Below are 25,765 nucleotides of genomic sequence, written 5' to 3' on the forward strand. Positions count from 1 at the left end.
AAAGCATCAGACATGACTGAGGGACTGAACTGAAACAAAGAAGATGGCAGAAAACAGAAAGAGCTTTAGTTCTCCAGTTTCCTTTAGTACTTTGTACATGCCTGAAGGTGACATCTTAAAGTACTGCTACAAGTCATCCGAGTAAAAGATCACTCAACTATTGAGCCCTGGAGAATAACACATGCAAATGAACACTTTCTGATGTTCATAATGATATATTAAAGCTATATTCTGCTGGCAAATGAATGTAACAAAATTCTTGAACTTGAATAAACGGACAAGCAAGAACTAAAGTAACAAGAGGGGAAATATGTGTATTGATGGTTTTATGTCAATAGTATTTAAATTCATACGTTAGTGCTTTAAGAAAGCCAAGTATACTTTTGTAGTTCTAAATCATTTACAAGAATTAGAATGAGTTCCATTAATAATACATTAGAATTTAATCTTAAAATTGAAGATGCTGAATACAGGCTAATATTCACACCTAATGAATGAACACAGTAAACCTCTGGGTTTTGAGTTTACCTAAAGTACCTTTGTTACTAAAGTATAGAAAGTGAAAGTGAAGTTGCTCAGTGCTCTTTGCGACCCCATGAATCACAGCATGCCAGGCAAGGAGGAGGAAAGGAAAAACATCTTTTTTTTTTTTATTTCCTGCATTCCTTAGTCTTAGTCACATAAAATGTTTTGGGTTTTTTTTTCCCTTTAAGCCTGTTGCTGATGATTACACAACAAAACAACTCAGCTTAAACTCTGTACTAAGGATTATATAACAACAATGTATCCTGCTTGAGGACAGTTGCTCCTCCTTGAAAACCTTCTGACTAATCCTGTTATCTTAGAATGTATATTATGGGAGAAGCTCTGGTAAAATCTTTCTATTCTTTGTTCTAATCTTGTCATCTTAACATGTAGATTGTGGGAGCAGGTCTAGTAAGACCTTAATAACCTTGAGACATTCTTTTCATTTATTGTTAATAACCAATTAAAAAAGTATACAACTCCTTTGCTAACACTAGCAAGGGGGGCACTCTCTGACCCCCTTCTGATGTCTATATCAGAAGCTTTCTCTGTCCCTTGTTCAGTTCAGTTAAGTCGCTCAGTCGTGTCCAACTCTTTGCGACCCCATGAATCGCAGCACGCCAGGCCTCCCTGTCCATCACCAACTCCCGGAGTTCACTCAGACTCACATCCATCAAGTCAATGATGCCATCCAGCCATCTCATCCTCTGTCGTACCCTTCTCCTCCTGCCCCCAATCCCTCCCAGCATCAGAGTCTTGTCCAATGAGTCAACTCTTCGTGTGAGGTGGCCAAAGTACTGGAGTTTCAGCTTTAGCATCATTCCTTCCAAAGAAATCCCAGGGCTGATCTCCTTCAGAATGGACTGGTTGGATCTCCTTGCACTCCAAGGGACTCTCAAGAGTCTTTTCCAACACCACAGTTCAAAAGCATCAATTCTTCAGCGCTCAGCTTTCTTCACAGTCCAACTCTCACATCCATACATAACCACTGGAAAAACCATAGCCTTGACTAGATGGGCCTTTGTTGGCAAAGTAATGTCTCTGCTTTTAATTATGCTACCTAGGTTGGTCATAACTTTTCTTCCAAGGAGTAAACGCCTTTTAATTTCATGTCTCTTGTTATACTTTAATAAAACACTGCTACACAAAAGCTCTCGAGTGATCAAGCCTGTTTCTTGGTCCCAAAGCTAAATCTTCTTCAGAGATCATGAATCAGACACTGTTCATGGTAAGCTATTAAAACTATACCTTTTCCCTATTACTAACCCAAAGAGCTAAAATTGGAAGGTATACAGTTCATTAACCAATATGTGGTTACATTACATGCTAGCAAAGTAATGCTCAAAATTCTCCAAGCCAGGTTTCAACAGTATGTGAACTGTGAACTTCCAGACATTCAAGCTAGATTTAGAAAAGGCAGAGGAGCCAAAGATCAAATTGCCAACATCCACTGGATTATCGAAAAATCAAGAAAGTTTCAGAAAAACATGCGCTTTTGCTTTATTGACTACACCAAAACTTTTAACTGTGTGGATCACAACAAACTGTGGAAAATTCTGAAAGAGATGGGAAGACAAGACCACCTGACCTGCCTCCTGAGACAGCTGTATGCAGGTCAAGGAGCAACAGTTAGAACTGGACATGGAACAACAGACTGGTTCCAAATTGGGAAAGGAGTATGTCAAGGCTGTATATTGTCACTGTGATTATTTAGCTTATATACAGAGTACATCATGCAAAATGCTGAGCTGAATGAAGCACAAGCTGGAATCAAGATTGCTGGGAGAAATACCAATAAACTCAGATACGCAGATGACATCACCCTTATGGCAGAAAGTGAAGAAGAACTAAAGAGCCTCTTGATGAAAGTGAAAGAGAAGAGTTAAAAAGCTGGCTTAAAACTCAACCTTCAGAAAACTAAGATCATGGTATCCAGTCCCATCAGTTCATGGCAAATAGATGGGGAAACAGTGGGAACAGTGATAGACTTTATTTTCGGGGGCTCCAAAATCACTGCAGATGGTGACTGCAGCCATGAAATTAGAAGAAGCCTACTGCTTGGAAGAAAAGTTATGTTCAACCTAGACAGAATATTGAAAAGCAGAGACATTACTTTGCCAACAAAGGTCCGTCTAGTCAAAACTATGGTTTTTCCGCTAGTCATGTATGGATGTGGGAGTTGCACCATGAAGAGAGAATTGCGAAAGAATTGATGCTTTTGAACTGTGGTGTTGGAGAAGACTCAAGAGTCCCTTGGACTGCAAGGAGATCCAACCAGTCCATCCGAAAGGAAATCAATCCTAAATATTCATTGGGAGGACAGATGCTGAAGCTGAAACTCCAATACTCTGGCCACCTTATGGGAATAACTAACTCATTGAAAAAGACCCTGATGCTGGGAGAGATTGAAGGCAGGAAGAGAAGAGGACAACAGAGGATGAGATGGCTGGATGGCATCACCGACGCAGTGGACTTGAGTTTGAGCAAACTCTTGAGAGTTGGTGATGGACAGGGAAGATTGGTGTCCTACACTCCATGGGGTCACAAGAAGTCAGAGATGACTGAGTGACTGAACTGAACTAGACTGAATGCAAGAGTAAGTTAAATGGAAATCACAAGAGTCAATAGATAAAGAATCTGAAAATTATGTTAGGTTGATTTTTCCTAATATTAGGTTCAGAATTAGGGTTTATTAAAGAGTAGTATTGGGCTTCCCTCATGGCTTAGAGCGGAGAAGGCAATGGCACCCCACACCAGTACTCTTGCCTGGAAAATCCCATGGACGGAGGAGCCTAGTGGGCTGCAGTCCATGGGGTCGCGAAGAGTCGGACACGACTAAGTGACTTCACTTTCACTTTTCACTTTCATGCATTGGAGAAGGAAATGGCAACCCACTCCAGTGTTCTTGCCTGGAGAATCCCAGGAATGGGGAGCCTGGTGGGCTGCCATCTCTGGGGTTGCACAGAGTCAGACATGACTGAAGTGACTTAGCAGCATGGCTTAGAGGGTAAAGCGTCCACCTGCAATGGGGGAGACCCGGGTTCAATCCCTGAGTAGGGAAGATCCCCTGGAGAAGGAAGTGTCAACCCACTCCAGTACTCTTGCCTGGAAAATCCCATGGACAGAGGAGCCTGGGAAGCTGCAATCCATGGGGTGGCAAAAGAGTATTAGTTGCTAAATGTAATCAGTTAACCTAAGGTCATAAAAGATACTATAAATGTCCCCTGGGGAGCAAAAGGCTTATTTCTATTGAATATTCTTTTATAATTTATAATGACTTATTTCTAAAAAAGTATATGAATTGGCTTATAATAAAAGTGTAAGACCTTCCTATTCAGTGTGCCATGGGTCACTATTTAAGACCTTAACTAAACAGACGTTTAGCTTACCAAAACCTGAAAAAATGTTATGGTGTTATAAATTATATCCAGCAAAATTTCCACAATTTTCTTAACTCTTGCTTTACTAAACCTTAATGTTTTCCACAGAAATTAAATCAAAGATGCAGAAGAACATTTGTTTACTGTTTGCCTTTGGCCCCACCCGAAAGTCACTTCTGAGTTTTGAGGATCTCTTTTGTTCCATTAAAAACTGCCTCATGTTTCCCCTTCGGTTTACCCTTCCTAGAATCTTTCCAGTGATAATTGCTTTTTAAACATCAGATAATTTGCTCAATATGTATGACCAAATTATTACAACTGCTTAATGTTTTAACCTTAATCTTTTAAATTAAAAGACGCTTACTCCTTGGAAGGAAAGTTATGACCAACCTAGACAGCATATTAAAAACCAGAGACATTACCTTGCCAACAAAGTCTAGTCAAGACTGTGGTTTTTCAGTATTCATATATGGATGTGAGAGTTGGACTATAAAGAAAGCTGAGCACTGAAAAATTGATGCTTTTGAACTGTGGTGTTGAAGAAAACTCTTGAGAGTCCCTTGGACTGCAAGGAGATCCAACCAGTCCATCCTAAAGAAGATCAGTCCTGAGTATTAGGTTGCCATTAACCCCACCATAGAGGTGCCAGAACTTACACAGGGCTGGGAAAAAGACTCTTGGAGGGCACAAACAGAACCTTGTGCACCAGGCCCCAGGAGAAGAGAGCAGTGACCCCACGGGAAACTGACCCAGACTTGCCTGTGAGTGTCCAGGAGTCTACAGCAGAGGCGTGGGTTGGTGGTGCCCTGCTGCAGGATTGGGGGCACTGAGTGTAGCAGTACATGCATGGGATTCTTTAAAGGGGGGTCACCATTATCTTCATTACATCCACCATAGTTTGGCCCCAGGTAAATAGCAGGGAGGTAACACAGCTCCACGCATCAGCAGAAAATTAGATTATAGATTTACCAAGCTTGGCCCAGCCCATCAGAACAAGACCCACATTACAACCAGTCAGTCTCCCCATCAGGAAGCTTCCATAAGCCTCTTATACTTCTCCATCAGAGAGCAGACACAGTGAAAACCACAGTCACAGAAACCTAACCTATCTAATCACATGGACCACAGCCTTGTCTAAATCATCGAAACTATGAGCCCATGCCCTGTACAGCCACCCAAGAGGGAAGGGTCATGGTGGAGAGTTCTGACAAAATGCAGTCCACTGGAGAAGGAAATGGCAAACCACTGCAGTATTCTTGCCTTGAGAACCCCATGAACAGTAAGAAAAAGCAAAAAGATAGGACACCGGAAGATGAACTCCGCATGACGGTAGATGCCCAATATGCTACTGGAGATCAGTGGAGAAATAACTCCATAAGGAATGAAGAAATGGAGCCAAAACAAAAACAACACCCAGTTATTGATGTGACTGGTGATGGAAGCAAGGTCCAATGCTATAAAGAGCAATATTGCATAGGAACTTGGAATGTTAGGTCCATGAACCAAGGCAAATTGGAAGTGGTCAAACAGGGGATAGGAAGAGTGAACGTTGACATTCTAGGAATCAGTGAACTAAAATGGACAGGAATGGGTGAATTTAACTCAGATGACAATTATATCTACTACTGTTGGCAGGAATCCCTTAGAAGGAATGGAGTAGCTATCATAGTCAACAAAAGACTCTGAAATGCAGTACTTGGATGCAAGCTCAAAAACGACAAAATGATCTCTGTTCATTTCTAAGGCAAACCATTCAGTATCACAGTAATCCAAGTCTATGCCCCAACCAGTAACGCTGAAGAAGCTGAAGTTGAACAGTTCTATGAAGACCTACAAGACCTTTTAGAACTAACACCCAAAAACGATGTCCTTTTCATTACGGGGGACTGGAATGCAAAAGTAGAAAGTCAAGAAACACCTAGAGTAAAAGGCAAATTTGGCCTTGGAGTACAGAATGAAGCAGGTCAAAGACTAATAGAGTTTTGCCAATAGAACACACTGGTCATAGCAAACTTCCAGTTCCAATAGCACAGTAGAAGACTCTACACATGGACATCACTAGATGCTCAATAATGAAATCAGATTGATTATATTCTTTGCAGCCAAAGATGGAGAATCTCTATACAGTCAGCAAAAACAAGACTGGGAGCTAATTGTGGCTCAGATAATGAACTCCTTATTGCCAAATTCAGACTGAAATTGAAGAAAGTAGGGAAAACCACTAGGCCATTCAGGTATGACCTAAATCAAATCCCTTACAATTATACAGTGGAAGTGAGAAATAGATTCAAGGGACTAGATCTGATACACAGAGTGCCTGATGAACTATGGATGGAGGTTCATGACATTATACAGGAGACAGGGATCAAGACCATCCCCAAGAAAAAGAAATGAAAAAAAGCAAAATAACTTTCTGAGGAGGCCTTACAAATAGCTTTGAAAAAAAGAGAAGCAAAAGACAAAGGTGCAAAGGAAAGATATACCCATATGAATGCAGATTCCAAAGAATACAAGGAGAGATAAGAAAGCCTTCCTCAGTAATCAATGCAAAGAAATAGAGGAAAACAATAGAATGGGAGAGACTAGAGATCTTTTCAAGAAAATGAGAGATACCAAGGGAAAATTTCATGGAAAAGACAGAAATGGTAGGGACCTAACAGAAGCCGAAGATATTAAGAAGAGGTGGCAAGAATATACAGAAGAACTGTACAAAAAAGGTCTTCATGACCCAGATAACCACAATGGTGTGATCACTCACCTAGAGCCAGACATCCTGGAAAGTGAAGTCAAGTGGGCCTTAGGAAGCATTACTACGAACAAAGCTAAAGGAGGTGATGGAATTCCAGTTGAGGTATTTCAAATTCTGGAAGATGATGCTGTGAAAGTGCTGCACTCATTATGCCAGCAAATCTGGAAAAGTCAGCAGTGGCCACAGCACTGGAAAAGTTGCTTTCATTCCAATCCCTAAGAAAGGCAATGCCAAAGAATGCTCAAACTACCACACAATTGCACTCATCTCACACACTAGGAAAATAGAGCCCCAAATTCTCCAAGCCACGCTTCAACAATATGTGAACTTTGAACTTCTGTATGTTCAAGCTGGTTTTAGAAAAGGCAAAATAAACAGAAATCAAATTGCCAACATCAGTTGGATCATCGAAAAAGCAAGAGAGTCCAGAAAGAACATCTAATTCTGCTTTATTGACTATGCCAAAGCCTTTGACTGTGTGGATCACAACAAACTGTGGAAAATTCTTCAAGATATGGGAATACCAGATCACCTGACATGCCTCTTGAGAAACCTATATGCAGGTCAGGAAGGAACAGTTACAACTGGACATGGAACAACAGACTGGTTCCAAATAGGAAGCAGAGTATGTCCAGGCTATATCTTGTCACACTCTTATTTAACTTATATGCAGAATACATCATGAGAAACGCTGGGCTGATGAAGCACAAGCTGGAATCAAGATTGCTGGGAGAAATATCAATAACCTCAGACATGCAGATGACACCACCCCTATGGCAGAAAGTGAAGAAGAACTAAAGAGCCTCTTGATGAATGTGAAAGAAGAGAGTGAAAAAGTTGGCTTAAAGCTCAACATTCATAAAACTCAGATCATGTCATCTGGTTCCATCACTTCATGGCAAATAGATGGGGAAACAGTGGCAGACTATTTTTCTGGGCTCCAAAATCACTACAAATGGTGATTGCAGCCATGAAATTAAAAAACTATTACTGCTTGGAAGGAAAGTTATGACCATCCTAGACAGCATATTAAAAAGCAGAGACATTATTTTCCCAACAAAGGTCCATCTAGTCAAATCTATGATTTTTTCCAGTAGTCATGTATGGATGTGAGACTTAGAATATAAAGAAAGCTGATCACTGGAGAATTGATGCTTTTGAATTGTGGTGTTGGGGAAGACTCTTGAAGGTCCCTTGGACTTCAAGAAGATCCAACCAGAGGGAGGAGCTAATATGGCAGAGGAGTAGGACGGGGAGAACACTTTCTCCCCCACAAATTCATCAAAAGAACATTTAAACGCCAAGTAAATTCCACAAAACAACTGAATGCTGGCAGAGGGCATCAGGTACCCAGAAAAGCAACCCAAGTCTTCGAAAGGAAAGAGAAGAAATACCGCTCCACCCACCAGAACACCGACACAAGCTTCCCTAACCAAGAACCTTGACAAGCCACCTGTACAAACCCACACAGAGCAAGGAAACGCCACAATAAAGAGAACTCCACAAAGTGCCAGAATACAGAAAGGACACCCCAAATTCAGCAATTTAAACAAGATGAAGAGACAGAGGAATACCCAGCAGATAAAGAAACAGGATAAATGTGCACCAAACCAAACAAAAGAGGAAGAGATAGGGAATCTACCTGATAAAGAATTCCAAATAATGATAGTGAAATTGATCCAAAATCTTGAAATCAAAATGGAATCACAGATAAATAGCTTGGAGACAAAGATTGAGAAGATGCAAGAAAGGTTTAACAAAGACCTAGAAGAAATAAAAGAGAGTCAATATAAAATGAATAATGCAATAAATGAAATTAAAAACACTCTGGAGGCAACAAATAGTAGAATAACAGAGGCAGAAGATAGGATTAGTGAATTAGAAGATAGAATGGTAGAAATAAATGTATCAGAGAGGATAAAAGAAAAACGAATTAAAAGAAATGAGGACAATCTCAGAGACCTCCAGGACAATATTAAACGCTACAACATTCAAATCATAGGGGTCCCAGAAGAAAAAGACAAAAAGAAAGACCATGAGAAAATACTTGAAGAGATAATAGTTGAAAACTTCCCTAAAATGGGGAGGGAGATAATCACCCAAGTCCAAGAAACCCAGAGAGTCCCAAACAGGATAAACCCAAGGTGAAACACCCCAAGACACATATTAATCAAATTAACAAAGATAAAACACAAAGAACAAATATTAAAAGCAGCAAGGGAAAAACAACAAATAACACACAAGGGAATTCCTATAAGGATAACAGCTGATCTTTCAATAGAAGCTCTTCAAGCCAGGAGGGAATGGCAAGACATACTTAAAGTGATGAAAGAAAATAACCTACAGCCCAGATTATTGTACCCAGCAAGGATCTCATTCAAATATGAAGGAGAAATCAAAAGCTTCTCGGACAAGCAAAAGCTGAGAGAATTCAGCACCACCAAACCAGCTCTCCAACAAATACTAAAGGATATTCTCTAGACAGGAAACACAAAAATGGTGTATAAACTCGAACCCAAAACAATAAAGTAAATGGCAACGGGATCATACTTATCAGTAATTACCTTAAATATAAATGGGTTGAATGCCCCAACCAAAAGACAAAGACTGGCTGAATGGATACAAAAACAAGACCCCTACATATGTTGTCTACAAGAGACCCACCTCAAAACAGGGGACACATACAGACTGAAAGTGAAGGGCTGGAAAAAGATTTTCCATGCAAATAGGGACCAAAAGAAAGCAGGAGTAGCGATACTTATATCAGATAAAATGGACTTTAAAATAAAGGCTGTGAAAAGAGACAAAGATGGTCACTACATAATGATCAAAGGATCAATCCAAGAAGAAGATATAACAATTATAAATATATATGCACCCAACACGGGAGCGCCACAATATGTAAGACAAATGCTAACAAGTATGAAAGGAGAAATTAACAATAACACAATAATAGTGGGAGACTTTAATACCCCACTCACACCTATGGATAGATCAACTAAACAGAAAATTAACAAGGAAACACAAACGTTAAACAATACAATAGACCAGTTAGACCTAATTGATATCTATAGGACATTTCATCCCCAAATAATGAATTTCACTTTTTTCTCAAGTGCACATGGAACCTTCTCCAGGATAGATCACATCCTGGGCCATAAAGCTAGCCTTGGTAAACTCAAAACAATAGAAATCATTCCAAGCATCTTTTCTGACCACAGTGCAGTAAGATTAGATCTCAATTATAGGAGAAAAGCTATTAAAAATTCCAACATATGGGGGCTGAACAACACGCTGCTGAATAACCAACAAATAAAAGAAATCAAAAAAGAAATCAAAATTTGCATAGAAACTAATGAAAATGAAAACACAGCAACTCAAAACTTGTGGGACACTTTAAAAGCAGTCCTAAGGGGAAAGTTCATAGCAATACAGGCACATCTCAAGAAACAAGAAAAAAGTCAAATAAATAACCTAATCCTACACCTAAAGCAACTAGAAAAGGAAGAAATGAAGAACCCCAGGGTTAGTAGAAGGAAAGAAATCTTAAAAATTAGGGCAGAAATAAATGCAAAAGAAACAAAAGAGATCATAGCAAAAATCAACAAAACCAAAAGCTGGTTCTTTGAAAGGATAAATAAAATTGACAAACCATTAGCCAGACTCATCAAGAAACAAAGGGAGAAAAATCAAATCAATAAAATTAGAAATGAAAATGGAGAGATCACAACAGACAACACAGAAATACAAAGGATCATAAGAGACTACTATCAACAATTATATGCCAATAAAATGGACAACGTGGAAGAAGTGGACAAATTCTTAGAAAAGTACAACTTTCCAAAACTGGACCAGGAAGAAATAGAAAATCTTAACAGACCCGTCACAAGCATGGAAATTGAAACTGTAATCAAAAATCTTCCAGCAAACAAAAGCCGAGGTCCAGATGGCTTCCCAGCTGAATTCTACCAAAAATTTAGAGAAAAGCTAACACCCATCCTACTCAAACTCTTCTAGAAAATTGCAGAGGAAGGTAAACTTCCAAACTCATTTTATGAGGCCACCATCACCCTAATACCAAAACCTGACAAAGATACCACAAAAAAAGAAAACTACAGGCCAATATCACTGATGAACATAGATGCAAAAATCCTTAACAAAATTCTAGCAATCAGAATCCAACAACACATTAAAAAGATCATACACCATGACCAAGTGGGCTTTATCCCAGGGATGCAAGGATTCTTCAATATCCACAAATCAATCAATGTTATACACCACATTAAGAAATTGAAAAATAAAAACCATATGATTATCTCAATAGATGCAGAGAAAGCCTTTGACAAAATTCAACATCCATTTATGATAAGAACTCTCCAGAAAGCAGGAATAGAAGGAACATACCTCAACATAATAAAAGCTATATATGACAAACCCACAGCAAACATTATCCTCAATGGTGAAAAATTGAAAGCATTTCCTCTAAAGTCAGGAACAAGACAAGGGTGCCCACTTTCACCATTACTATTCAACATAGTTTTGAAAGTTTTGGCCACAGCAATCAGAGCAGAAAAAGAAATAAAAGGAATCCAGATTGGAAAAGAAGAAGTAAAACTCTCACTGTTTGCAGATGACATGATCGTCTATGTACAAAACCCTAAAGACACCAGCAGAAAATTACTAAAGTTAATCAATGAACATAGTAAAGTTGCAGGATATAAAATCAACACACAGAAATCCCTTGCATTCCTATACACTAATAATGAGAAAACAGAAAGAGAAATTAAGGAAACAATTCCATTCACCATTGCAACGGAAAGAATAAAATACTTAGGAATATATCTACCTAAAGAAACTAAAGACCTATATATAGAAAACTATAAAACACTGGTGAAAGAAATCAAAGAGGACACTAATAGATGGAGAAATATACCATGTTCATGGATTGGAAGAATCAATATAGTGAAAATGAGTATACTACCCAAAGCAATTTATAGATTCAATGCAATCCCTATCAAGCTACCAACGGTATTCTTCACAGAGCTAGAACAAATAATTTCACAATTTGTATGGAAATACAGAAAACCTCGAATAGCCAAAGCTATCTTGAGAAAGAAGAATGGAACTGGAGGAATCAACCTGCCTGACTTCAGGCTCTATTACAAAGCCACAGTTATCAAGACAGTATGGTACTGGCACAAAGACAGAAATATTGATCAATGGAACAAAATAGAAAGCCCAGAGATAAATCCATGCACATATGGACACCTTATCTTTGACAAAGGAGGCAAAAATATACAGTGGATTAAAGACAATCTCTTTAACAAGTGGTGCTGGGAAAACTGGTCAACCACTTGTAAAAGAATGAAACTAGAACACTTTCTAACACCATACACAAAAATAAACTCAAAATGGATTAAAGATCTCAACGTAAGACCAGAAACTATAAAACTCCTAGAGGAGAACATAGGCAAAACACTCTCTGACATACATCACAGCAGGATCCTCTATGACCCACCTCCCAGAATATTGGAAATAAAAGCAAAAATAAACAAATGGGACCTAATTAAACTTAAAAGCTTCTGCACAACAAAGGAAACTATTAGCAAGGTGAAAAGGCAGCCTTCAGAATGGGAGAAAATAATAGCAAATGAAGCAACTGACAAACAACTAATCTCAAAAATATACAAGCAACTCCTACAGCTCAACTCCAGAAAAATAAATGACCCAATCAAAAAATGGGCCGAAGAACTAAATAGACATTTCTCCAAAAAAGACATACAGATGGCTAACAAACACATGAAAAGATGCTCAACATCACTCATTATCAGAGAAATGCAAATCAAAACCACTATGAGGTACCATTTCACGCCAGTCAGAATGGCTGCAATCCATAAGTCTACAAGCAATAAATGCTGGAGAGGGTGTGGAGAAAAGGGAACCCTCTTACACTGTTGGTGGGAATGCAAACTAGTACAGCCACTATGGAGAACAGTGTGGAGATTCCTTAAAAACTGGAAATAGAACTGTCTTATGATCCAGCAATCCCACTGCTGGGCATACACACTGAGGAAACCAGAAGGGAAAGAGACACGTGTACCCCAATGTTCATCGCAGCACTGTTTATAATAGCCAGGACATGGAAGCAACCTAGATGTCCATCAGCAGATGAATGGATAAGAAAGCAGTGGTACATATACACAATGGAGTATTACTCAGCCATTAAAAAGAATACATTTGAATCAGTTCTAATGAGATGGATGAAACTGGAACCTATTATACAGAGTGAAGTAAGCCAAAAAGAAAAACACCAATACAGTATACTAACGCATATATATGGAATTTAGAAAGATGGTAACAATAACCCTGTGTACGAGACAGCAAAAGAGACACTGATGTATAGATCAGTCTTATGGACTCTGTGGGAGAGGGAGAGGGTGGGGAGATTTGGGAGAATAGCATTGAAACATGTATAATATCATGTATGAAACGAGTCGCCAGTCCAGGTTCGATGCACGATACTGGATGCTTGGGGCTGGAGCACTGGGACAACCCAGAGGGTATGGGGACGGAGGAGGGAGGAGGGTTCAGGATGGGAAACACAGGTATACGTGTGGTGGATTCATTTTGATATTTGGCAGAACGAATACAGTATTGTAAAGTTTAAAAATAAAATAAAAAAAAAAAAAAAAGAAGATCCAACCAGTACATCCTAAAGGAGATCAGTCCTGATTGTTCATTGGAAGGATTGATGTTGAAGCTGAAACTCTGATACTTTGGCCAGTTTCTGGGAGGAGCTGACTCATTTGAAAAGACCCTGATGCTGGGAAAGATTGAAGGTGGTAGAAGAAGGAGATGACAGAGGATGAGATGATTGGATGGCATCTCTGACTAAATGGACATGGATTTGAGTAAACTCTGGGAGTTGGTGATGGACAGGGAGGCCTGGCGTGCTACAGTCCATGGGGTCACAAAGAGTTGGACACAACTGAGTGACTGTACTGACTGACTAACGTTTTAACCAGTATCATTAAAACATTCCCTTTCTTTCTGCTGTCACTAGGATTGTTTTATGTTTTCATTATGGTATTCTAGGATTAGTCACTCAGTCATGTCTGACTCTTTGTGAACCCAGGGACTGTAGCCTGCAAGCTTCCTCTGTCCTTGGGATTTTCCAGATAGGAATACTGCAGTGGATTGCCATTTCCTTTTCAGGCGTTTTTCTCCACCCTGGGATTGAATCTGGGTCTCCTGCATTGCCAGCAGACTCTTTACCAACTGAGCCAATAGTGAAGCCTGTTGATATTCTAAGTTCTTCTTAAATTGACTCGCATCTAGTTAAATAATATGGTTTGCCATCTTTCCCTAACTTGGAATCCTTCACTCCGTTCCTTTTGGTCTTCCTGGTGTCCTTTTATGCTCACGAGCTTTCCACTACTTATAAAGGCTCCCCACTTCTTCTTTCAAGCCATACTTCCAGAGTATACTTCTCTGTGAAGCCTTGCTAATTTCACTTGAGTTTATACCACTTAATTTTTTCATCAAGTACACATTTCCTCTTTACATCTTCCTCATTTCTGAATTTCTCAGCTAAGTGATAAACTGAGTTAGGATACTGAAAATGGAATTTTTTTTCCCCTTAACTATTTCTAGCATCTGGCCCATATTAGATGCATAATTTGTGAAAAACATTAATGTTTTATCATTTCCATGATGTAACTAAATGCATTTTCTTTAGGAAAAAATACAGTAAAAATCCAGAAGCAAAAGAACAATGAGACTAGAAACGAGTGAAAGAACACTTTACAAACAACCACATTAGAACTGTCTCACTGTAAATATGACACATTAGGGACTTATTTTTTCTCTTCCCAGTTTATAAGCCTTATGTCTGCACTGGTAACTTCTATGCGTCTTTTGAAATAGGCCTCTTGTGAAATATTATGCCATACCATGTCTCATATATTATAAAAAGTTTTGTTTTCCTACCAATATTACTATATATTTGAAAATTGCAATGTAAGTATACGTAAATTAAAAATACTAGTGAGAATGGGACAGCCATTTGGAAATCTAACATGTTTTAAATGTTAAAAAATACTATGGAGACTAAATACATAAGTATACAGGAAAATATAGGTAAGAAATGGAAGAAATAAATTTTTTTTACATTATTCTATCTAGAACATTTTCTTAGCTTTTTAAACTTGAGTAAGAATTATACAGAGTGAAGTAAGCCAGAAAGAAAAACACCAATACAGTATACTAACACATATATATGGAATTTAGAAAGATGGTAACAATAACCCTGTATACAAGACAGCAAAAGAGACATTGATGTATAGAACAGTCTTTTGGACTCTGTGGGAGAGGGAGAGGGTGGGATGATTTGGGAGAATGGCATTGAAACATGTATAATATCAGTCCAGGTTCGACACACGATACTGGATGCTTGGGGCTGGTGCACTGGGACACCCCGAGAGGGATGGTACAGGTAGGGAGGAGGGAGGAGGGTTCAGGATAGGGAACATGTGTATACCTGTGACGGATTCATGTTGATATATGGCAAAACCAATACAATATTGTAAAGTTAAAAAATAAATAAATAAATAAAATAAATTTAAAAAAAGGAAGAAAATAAACTTTTTCTGAAACTATTTTGACTATAATTGTTAAACTGTAACTGTAACTGTTAAAATCAAAATAAATCATTAGACTGTAGGCACTGTTCATCTTACCTTGATGATAATTTTTCTGTTGCATAGAGTCTTACCCTGTTTCCCACTTTTGAAGTCTGGAATCCAGAGGCAGTAAGTGAACTCTCCAATAAATTTCAGGAGAACTCCCAGTGTTACTTTTACAACCAAGCCATCTGCTCTTGTTCTGCCTTTCCTATTGTCTTATGTATTGGTTAGCCTTTCTGACTTTTTTTTCATTTTCCCTTTGTTTTTTTTTGTTTGTTTGTTTTTCCTTCTATTGCCAGGTCAAAATCTAATGTCTAAGATTCCTTTATCTTACATAAAAGTAAATATTAATCCATTTTATATGACATTTAAGTTTTATCCTCTCTATGGAAAGCTAATTTTTAGAAAATCATAAATTTATTTACCTCAGATTTCTTACCATAAAGTCTGTTCCCATAAATATGATGGTAATAATGAATAAAACTTTTGACTTTAAATAGACATGTATCATATATTTCAATATGCCGTCACCCTAGAGGTGGTACCAGGTAGACCATTATACATAATAGCTAAAGGTGTGTTTCAGATGGAAACATCATCAATAATCTTTTTTAAAGTATGCTGATTTTAGGATTGCCTTCATCAATTATTGTGACAGCTTCTAAATTAGGTATTTTATGGAATTCTTCATTTTTATGTGCAGTTAATATATTTTTATAAAGTATTTATGAAATTTTATATTGATTAGCTCATTTTGGAGACATACTAAATTTATTATCCGAGCTGCTTAGAGGTGACTTTAATGGACCTGAAGGTAATACAAGAGGGGTTTTTTTTTCATATTGGTTAACAATAACAGCTTGTTGTGTGAGTTAAATTCATAAAAAATTACACCTTAATATGCAAATCCATTTTTTCATTACTAATGCAGAGCAAGGCGAAGCCAACAGAATAGCAAACACTAACATTTTGCCTCTAAGTGCTCATGGACATAAAATAAATGAGGCATGGCTATTGATTGTCTTTGGCCTACATTATCTGCACAGGAACTATTAAGGAGGCTTTTCCATCTTCCTTTCATGGCTCATTTTCTCATACTATCTAATGAAGAGCTTCACTTAAACTATAATGTGCTACTCTCCCAAAAGTACAATTTTATGGCACTGAAAAGCAATACTTGTGTATCAAAGACTGTTTTTACTGCTACATTTATTGGCTTGTTGTACTATATAAAATTATAAAATATTCTAGAGCTGGGTGACATTATTAGTTCTTTTAATTATTTTCTGATTTAAGATTTTATTTTGTCAAACCTGCTGAATAACAAATATCACTATAATATTCACATCATCTGACACACTTTTAAATCCTCTAAAATACTTATAATTTATTATTATATATAACTTTAAAATGGGGTTGCTGTGAGAGTCAAGCAAAAGTATAACACATATTTTTGAACATTCTGAATTTAGTTAGGGTCTCTTTCAAATATTAATGAGTGAACATTTGGATGGAAAAATTAGAATTTCATCAAGAAGATTTGGAAATAATGTGAGTCTTCAGTTGTTGAAACCACAGGAATGAATGAAACTGTTTGGGAAGATGGTGTGGCAGGAAAGCAGTCAAAGGTGGAATTTAGAAAATTTTGATATTTAAGGAGTGGAGAATAAGCAAGTGCCTATGAGATCAGATAGGTAAAGAAGGACACATACAGACCAGCAGACAGTGGTGTCATGGAAATCTAATGAGGAAAATCCATGGAAAGTGAGTGTCAGATGCCAGAGAAAATTATGCTTTATTGCCGTTGCTTCTCTCATCTTGAGACCTGGAAATCAAAGATAGGGAGATTATTATCAACTCTTCCTTTCCTTTTCCTTCTATCCTTCTTCCCTCCCTCCCTGCAGGATGGGTATGGATACATACATCTCTTAGGTGTATCTCTTGTAAACAGGTTGTGGATAGACAGTTGAATTTTCTTGTCTCTGCCTTTCCTCCCCAACATTATTAGTCTCTGGCTTTTAATGGTGGTTCAGCAGTAAAATAATCTGCCTGCCAATGCAGGAGACACAGGTTCGCAGGTTCAATACCTGGGTCAGGAAAATCTCCTGGAGAAGGAAATGGCAACCCAATCCATCCAGTATCCTTGAATGTAAAATCCCATAGACAGAGGAGCCTGGTAGGCTACAGTCCATGGAGTCACAAACAGTCAGACACGGCTTGATGACTGAACAAACACAAAAATTGAAAATACTATGATATTGGTCACTGATATTTTTGGACTTACTTTTAGCAGATTCAGTTCAGTACAGTCACTCAGTCGTGTCCGACTCTGCGACCCCATGAATCGCAGCACGCCAGGCCTCCCTGTCCATCACCAACTCCCGGAGTTCACTGAGACTCACATCCATCGAGTCAGTGATGCCATCCAGCCATCTCATCCTCTGTCATCCCCTTCTCCTCCTGCCCCCAATCCCTCCCAGCATCCGAGTCTTTTCCAATGAGTCAACTCTTTGCATGAGGTGGCCAAAGTACTGGAGTTTCAGCTTTAGCATCATTCCTTCCAAAGAAATCCCAGGGCTGATCTCCTTCAGAATGGACTGGTTGCATCTCCTTGCAGTCCAAGGGACTCTCAAGAGTCTTCTCCAACACCACAGTTCAAAAGCATCAATTCTTTCGCGCTCAGCCTTCTTCACAGTCCAACTCTCACATCCATACATGACCACAGGAGAAAACATAGCCTTGACTAGACGGACCTTTGTTGGCACAGTAATGTCTCTGCTTTTGAATATGCTATCTAGGTTGGTCATAACTTTCCTTCCAAGGAGTAAGCGCCTTTTAATTTCATGGCTGCAATCACCATCTGCAGTGATTTTGGAGCCCCCAAAAATAAAGTCTGACACTGTTTCCCCATCTATTTCCCATGAAGTGATGGGACCGGATGCCATGATCTTTGTTTTCTGAATGTTGAGCTTTAAGCCAACTTTTTCACTCTCCTCTTTCACTTTCATCAAGAGGCTTTTTAGTTCCTCTTCACTTTCTGCCATAAGGGTGGTGTCATCTGCATATCTGAGGTGATTGATATTTCTCCCGGCAATCTTGATTCCAGCTTGTGCTTCTTCCAGTCCAGCGTTTCTCATGATGTACTCTGCATATAAGTTAAATAAGTAGGGTGACAACATACAGCCTTGACGTACTCCTTTTCCTATTTAGCATCTTAGCTTAGGTTATTTTTTTGCTTTTTTATGTTTTCTCTTGTCTTTATTGAAATAATAGGGCGTTCTTTGCCCTGTTTCACTATTTTTATTGGTTCACAATTTATTCATCCTATTTTGGCTCTTCAGTTGTAATGATTCTTAAGATTTTGCTAAACTTTGAAAAGTTTTGTTTTTCTACCAACATCTGGAAGGAATTAATTAGTATCTATAATCGCATTCAAATAAATCAAGTAATTCAGCATGACTTCTCTTTAACCTGCCCCTCCCTTATCCATAGTCTAAATAAATAGTTCCTGATTGCTAACCAGTTGTGTGTGATGCTTCAATTATGTTTTCATACAAGCATAATGATGAAAAATTTGCTCCAAATTTACAGTATAACAAAATATATATTCAGGAGTATATATATATTTTTTCAATTTTCTATGGTACATACTTTGGAAAAAAAAAATTTTTTTTCTGTTGCTAAATAGAACGTTATCAAATACCTTTCATTAGCTCTACTTACTACCTGCTATTTTGCTAAATATGGGATCAAGTTTTTTAAGACATTGTCCTATCACCCATCATCCACTGTAACTTCTAAAATATCATAACCTGATTCTCATATCTTTGAATATAGTGGAGGGTTTTTTTTTTTTTTTTTTTTGGTGTGTGTGTGTAGCTTTTTATTATTTGGTTTCTGAAATATGGTCACATTTCTCCCTTTCTAGCTTTCTGTGTAATCCCCTTACCCCAGTAATCTTTCCATTTGCAGAAAATATATTTTGTTCAATTTGGGGATCTTTTTTTTTTTTCTATTTTATTTAAAAAACTATTTTCTCCACATCATCTATAATACTCCTCTGAAAAAATATTGAAACATTCTTCCTCTTAAATCTTCTGTTTTACATTTCAATTATTTATCTTTTTGTAATACAGTTTTTAAGATATATCTTGCCTCAAATTTCAGAAAATTTGACTTCAGTTCAGTTCAGTCACTCAATCGTTTCCGACTCTTTGAGACCCCATGGACAGCAACACACCAGGCTTCAATGTCCATCACCAACTCCCAGAGCTTATTCAAACTCATGTCCATCGTGTCAGTGATGCCATACAACCATCTCATCCTCTCTCATCCCCTTCTCCCACCTTCAATCTTTCCCAGCATCAGGACTTTTCTAATGAGTCAGTTCTTTGCATCAGGTGGACAAAGTATTGGAGTTTCAGCTTCAGAATCCATCCTTCCAGTGAATATTAAGAACCAATTTTCTTTAGGATGGACTGGTTGGATCTCCTTGCTGTCCAAGGGACTCTCAAGAGTCTTCTACACCACCACAGCTGAAAAGCGTCAATTCTTCAGCATTCAGCTGTCTATATAGTCCAAATCTCACATCCATACATGACTACTGGAACAACCATAGCTTTGCCTAGATGGACCTTTGTTGGCAAAGTAATGTCTCTTCAGTTCAGTTCAGTTTAGTTGCTCAGTCATGTCTGACTCTCTGCAACCCCATGAACTGCAGCATGCCAGGCCTCCCTGTCCATCACCAACTCCCGGAGTCCACCCAAACCCGTGTCCATCAAGTCGATGATGCCATCCAACCATCTTATCCTCTGCCGTCCCCTTCTCCTCCTGCCCTCAATCTTTCTCAGCATCAGGATCTTTTCCAATGAGTCAGCTCTTCACATCAGGTAGCCAAAGTATTGGAGTTTCACCTTCAAAATCAGTCCTTCCAATGAATACCCAGGACTGATCTCCTTTAGGATGGACTGGCTGGATCTCCTTGTAGTCCAAGGGACTCTCAAGAATCTTCTCCAACACCACACAGTTCAAAAGCATCAATTCTTTGGCGTTCAGCTTTCTTTATACTCCAACTCTCACATCCATACATGATCACTGGAAAAACCATAGCCTTGACTAGACAGACATTTGTTGGCAAAGTAATGTCTCTGCTTAATATGCTGTCTAGGCTGGTCATAACTTTCCTTCCAAGGAGTAGCGTCTTTTAATTTCATGGCTGCAATCACCATCTGCAGTGATTTTGGAGCCCAGAAAAATAAAGTCAGCCACTATTTCCACTGTTTCCCCATCTATTTGACATGAAGTGATGGGACCAGATGCCATGATCTTAGTTTTCTGAATGTTGAGTTTTAAGCCAACTTGTTCACTCTCCTCTTTCACTTTCATCAAGAGACTCTTTAGTTCTTCTTCACTTTCTGCCATAAGGGTGGTGTCATCAGCATATCTGAGGCTATTGATATTTCTCCCGGCAATCTTGATTCCAGCTTGTGCTTCTTCCAGCCCAGCGTTTCTCGTGATATGTTCTGCATATAAGTTAAATAAGCAGGGTGACATGATACAGCCTTGACGTATTCCTTTTCCTATTTGGAACCAGTCTGTTGTTCCATGTCCAGTTCTAACTGTTGCTTCCTGACCTGCATACAGGTTTCTCAAGAGGAAGGTCAGGTGGTCTGGTATTCCCATCTTTCAGAATTTTCCAGAGTTTATTGTGATCCACACAGTCAAAGGCTTTGGCATAGTCAATAAAGCAGAAATAGATGTTTTTCTGAAAGTCTCTTGTTTTTATTATGATCCAGCAGATGTTGGCAATTTGATCTCTGGTTCCTCTACCTTTTCTAAAACCAGCTTGAATATCTGGAGGTTCACGGTTCATGTATTGCTGAAGCCTGGCTTGGAGAATTTTAAGCATCACTTTACTAGTGTGTGGGATGAGTGCAATTGTGCAGTAGTTTGAGCGTTCTTTGCCATTGCCTTTCTATGTATACAAGAATGTAGATTGTGATTATTGGGGCTTCTGCTCAGTAGTTAGGAAAGAGCACAGGATGTTTAGTATGATGAGATATGTCAGTAGTGGATTCTTGGTCTGCAGGCACTGATGTTTACTTGACTCTATGAACTGCCTGAGGCACAATTCTATTTCTTCAACCCTAGCTCCAGTTCTAGTAGCCTTCCAAGTCAAACACCTGCCTGATGATTCCACTCAGGGATTCATCCTGGGTCTAAAAGAGTAAGGATGATGTTAGAACAAAACAGGAATAGGAGCAATGTATCCTGCTCTTGCTTGGAGTGAGAAGTTACCAGTTAAGGTGAAAAGAAACACTAAGGAAACTCTCTGGGATCACAGTTTGCCTTCAAGATTGGCATTATTTTCATTCATTGTCAACAAAAGAAGTTTCTAGAAGGCAACATACTTTCTGTCATCTTTGTGGTTGTGCAAGTAATGACCCCAGTAGGGACATCCAGGAAGTTAGGCATTACCCTCTGACTAATCTAGAAAGACTGAATCAAAGAAATGGGATTTTAGGAGAGAGATCTTTTACAAGTATCTGTGGAAATGCCCTGGCTGTAAAGTGATGGCTTTTCAATGAGAGAAAGGTGAAAAAAATGCTATTTGTTTAGCAACTAATATGGCTGTGTATTATGCTAGGTGTCTGTATGTATGTCATATCATTTAATTTTCAGAAATTTACCTTCATCACTTTATATTTGAAGAAAATCAGGATTAGTAAATTTAAGTAAGTTACTCAAAGTCATTCAGCCAGTAAATGATAAGTCTTGGTTTGAACATGTTAATGTTGAAATAAAATAGAGGTAATTGGTCCCAGGCAGTTGAATTGAACTCACTGAAATAGAACAAAAAATTTGCTTCCATTTTTTTATGAGCAAAATATAGGAGAAGCATATTAACTGGCCAGCTTTCCCAAGGACTATGATCACCCAGGACTTTATCATGTACATTCATGTATACATATTACATAATAAGATAAAAAGCCCCAGGCAAGACAGAGATCTTTCTACTTCTTGATACAGCATGTTCTAGACTGAGTACTTTTGAAAATACGCAAGCCATCTCTCTTTCACACCAAAGCTAGGCAATGTCATTCTCAATTTTTCCTCTGCATTTCCAGCTGATCCTCCCTTGTCCCTATGACTTAGGGAAAAAAATAAAAAAGATGACAATTGTAGCAGCTATAAAATGTTGGAGGTGAGCAACTTCTTTTTGTGGTGCTCGTGCTCAGTCACTCAGTCATGTTCTGGCTCTTTTGCAACCGCATGGACTATCACCTGTCAAGGTATTCTGTCCATGGATTTTTCCAGGGAACAATACTGAAGTGGGTTGCCATTTCCTACTCCAGGGGATCTTCTCAACCCAGGTATTGAACCCACATTTTCCATATTGGCAGGCAGATTCTTTTCCACTGTGCCACCTGAGAAGTCCCCTTGTCTCTAGAATATGGAACCAAGGCTAGTTTCTTGTGAGAGATATATGCAAACACTATAAATATAGGTTAAGTCCATGTAGGTTAGTCTTCATTCTGAGATTTAATGATAAAAAAAAAAAAGAAGAAGAAGAAGAAGAAGAAAGAACAACATATCTCCAAAAGACTTTGAGCAAAAAATATGTGTCCTGGGGTCTTGACTATTTCTGAGTGTTTCCCTTAATCTCAGTCCCACAGAGGTTAGTATTCTTTTATTCTATCATTGTCATACACCTATATGCTTTTATATCTCCCATGTATAGACACATACGTCATGTCAGTCTAAATGTCTGTTAATAGTCATTCTAAATTAAATGCTCTATTAACTCATAATTTTAGAATTTAATAGACAGGCTGTATATATGTTGACTTTTTTTTTTTTTTTTCGGGGGGGGGGGTGGTGGTGTTAGTTCTAAAAGGTCTTGTAGGTCTTCATAGAACCGTTCAATTTCAGCTTCTTCGGCATTACTGGTTGGGGCATAGGCTTGGATTACTGTGATATTGAATGGTTTGCCTTGGAAACGAACAGAGATCATTCTGTCATTTTTGAGATTGCATCCAAGTACTGTATTTCACTCTTTTGTTGACCATGATGGCCATTCCATTTCTTCTGAGGGATTCCTGCCCTCAGTAGTAGATATAATGGTCATCTGAGTTAAATTCACCCATTCCAGTCCATTTCGGTTCGCTGATTCCTAGAATGTCAACATTCACTCTTGCCATCTCTTGTTTGACCATTTCCAATTTGCCTTGATTCATGGACCTAACATTCCAGGTTCCTATGCAGTATTGCTCTTTACAGCATCGGACCTTGCTTCTGTCACCAGTCACATCCACAACTGGGTATTCTTTTTGCTTTGGCTCCATCCCTTCATTCTTTCTGGAGTTATTTCTCTACTGATCTCCAGGTAGCATTGGACACCTACCGACCTGGGGAGTTCCTCTTTCAGTATCCTATCATTTTGCCTTTTCATACTGTTCATGGGGTTCTCAAGGCAAGAATACTGAAGTGGTTTCCCATTCCCTTCTCCAGTGGACCACATTCTGTCAGACCTCTCCACCATGACCTGCCTGTCTTGGGTGGCCCTGCACAGCATGGCTTAGTTTCATTGAGTTAGACAAGGCTGTGGTCTGTGTGATTAGATTGACTAATTTTCTGTGATTATGGTTTCAGTGTGTCTGCCCTCTGATGCCCTATCACAACACCTACTGCATGAAATTAAAAGATGCTTACTCCTTGGAAGGAAAGTTATGACCAACCTAGATAACATATTCAAAAGCAGAGACATTACTTTGCCAACAAAGGTCCATCTAGTCAAGGCTATGGTTTTTCCAGTGGTCATGTATGAATGTGAGAGTTGGACTGTGAAGAAAGCTGAGCATTGAAGAATTGATGCTTATGAACTGTGGTGTTGGAGAACACTCTTGAGAGTCCCTTGGACTACAAGGAGTTCCAACCAGTCCATTCTGAAGGAGATTAGCCCTGGATGTTCTTTGGAAGGAATGATGCTAAAGCTGAAACTCCAATACTTTGGCCACCTCATGCGAAGAGTTGACTCATTGGAAAAGACCCTGATGCTGGGAGGGATTGGGGGAAGCAGGAGAAGGGGACGACAGAGGATGAGATGGCTGGATGGCATCACCGAATTGATGGACATAAGTTTAGGTGAACTCTGGGAGTTGGTGATGGACAGGGAGGCCTGGCGTGCTGCAATTCATGGGGTCGCAAAGAGTCGGACACGACTGAGCAACTGAACTAAACTGATATATGTTGACAGTGATTTTTCAAATAAATCACATATTTATATTAATAACTTTACTTCAAGATAGCTGGGGAACTCGTGAAGAGATAGAGCGAGTAGATACCACATTTACCAATATAGCTCCCCAAATTTATTATTATATCTTCATTAGATGGCTGTGGTATGCTTAGCTAAATGCTTACCCAATAGCCACACTCATTTGACTACAGTATTGATTTTGGAAGCAATTTGTCAGCTATACATTCTTTCCCTGGATCCTCTGGCATTGAAAGGTGACCATGTATTACATTCCACTGAAAGAAATGTAGGTAGAAATACTAACAGAGGGGTTATTTTCATTAAAAAAAAAAAAAAAGACAATGCCTCATTAAATAGAAGCCCTTTGTCCTTCTTTCTCTGACACTTCCCTTTCTGGATACCTGAAAGTGCAAATTGTTGCATAGAAATATAATAGGATAAAGTCTGCAACTAAGGACTATGGATCAGGAGAAATGAGAACTCTTTTGTTCTTAACAACATACATTTTTTCCAAAAAGACGTACATTTTTAAACATCTCAACCAGCCCAGGAATTTAAGACAAATAAACCCCTCTCTGATAGAGTTGTATGGATTTTCTGTTATTGGTAGCTAGACCAATAAAATTGGTTACTAGGAGGTAAACTTTTAAAACCAAGGAAACTACCAGTGTTTTTTAGGATGATTCCTCAATGTTGAAGTAGTTTAACACATGTTTTTTAGGAGTTCCTGACAGTTTAGCACTTATTTTCTTCTTCTCTCCAGGATGGGCAGAAGATCTTCCTAAATATTCTGTATAGTAGCGATGTTTCACAGTCCTTCTGGGTCTGTTCCCTTGAACTGAAGCTATTCCATGCATCTTTTCAAAGGATGGGATAATTAATAGCTTTTGGAAGGGACCCAAAAATATTTTTAAAGCTATGGTTTTAAAGAAAACAACAAAATCGGACTTGACGGAACTGTATGGTTTTTTCTTGCAACCTGAAGCTGTGTTCTGCAGCTCCAGACTGCCTATAGCATATCCTTAACTACAGCAGTGACAGCATGTATATTACACCCTCACTTTGCAGTGATTTGGGGGTCTTTCTGGAAATGTGCTCCAGGCTAGCACAAAGCTTTCAAGTTCTCAGCATATGAGTTAATGCTGTACGTTGTTTATTTGTTTGGCAT

At 38.7% G+C, this 25,765-nt stretch overlaps 1 protein-coding gene across 10 annotated transcripts in view; it reads left to right on the top strand.

Annotated features, from left to right (window-relative positions):
• Window positions 1-25,765, top strand: part of LINGO2 (leucine rich repeat and Ig domain containing 2) — a 1,446,924-nt gene that overhangs the window by 792,004 nt on the left and 629,155 nt on the right. The gene's annotated exons all lie outside the window — the stretch shown is intronic.

The sequence above is a fragment of the Bos javanicus genome, chromosome 8, assembly GCF_032452875.1.
Source record: "Bos javanicus breed banteng chromosome 8, ARS-OSU_banteng_1.0, whole genome shotgun sequence".
Taxonomy (NCBI): domain Eukaryota; kingdom Metazoa; phylum Chordata; class Mammalia; order Artiodactyla; family Bovidae; genus Bos; species Bos javanicus.